Source organism: Rhagoletis pomonella, unplaced genomic scaffold, assembly GCF_013731165.1.
Source record: "Rhagoletis pomonella isolate Grant_MI unplaced genomic scaffold, Rhpom_1.0 Rhpom_scaffold_11530, whole genome shotgun sequence".
In the NCBI taxonomy this organism is placed as follows: Eukaryota; Metazoa; Arthropoda; class Insecta; order Diptera; family Tephritidae; genus Rhagoletis; species Rhagoletis pomonella.
In genome coordinates, this window is record NW_023470059.1 from 4733 (window position 1) to 5086 (window position 354).

The window sequence follows — 354 nt, forward strand, 5'->3', positions numbered from 1 at the left end:
TTTTATGTTGATCGGCGCAGGATGCCGGCTTGTATGAATTCGCCGTAAAACCGATGATTTTAAATTAACGATCGCCACGAACCGAGAGAACGAAGGGAAGTCTCAAAATTCGCGGAACATGCCAGAAGAGTCTCGAACGCAAGCGTGAAGGCGAATTAAATTACCCTCGATAATTATTGTTTAAACTATTTATTTATTTATTTATTTTTTTTTTTTATTAATAATGATATTGCTGTTTTCACACTTTAACTATCGTTCTTGTTCTTTTGTTTCTTTACTTGTAGGTTGCTAATCCCATTCTGATAAATATCACCAAGCCCGTGGTGCAATGGCTTGTGATATTTTATTCCGAAC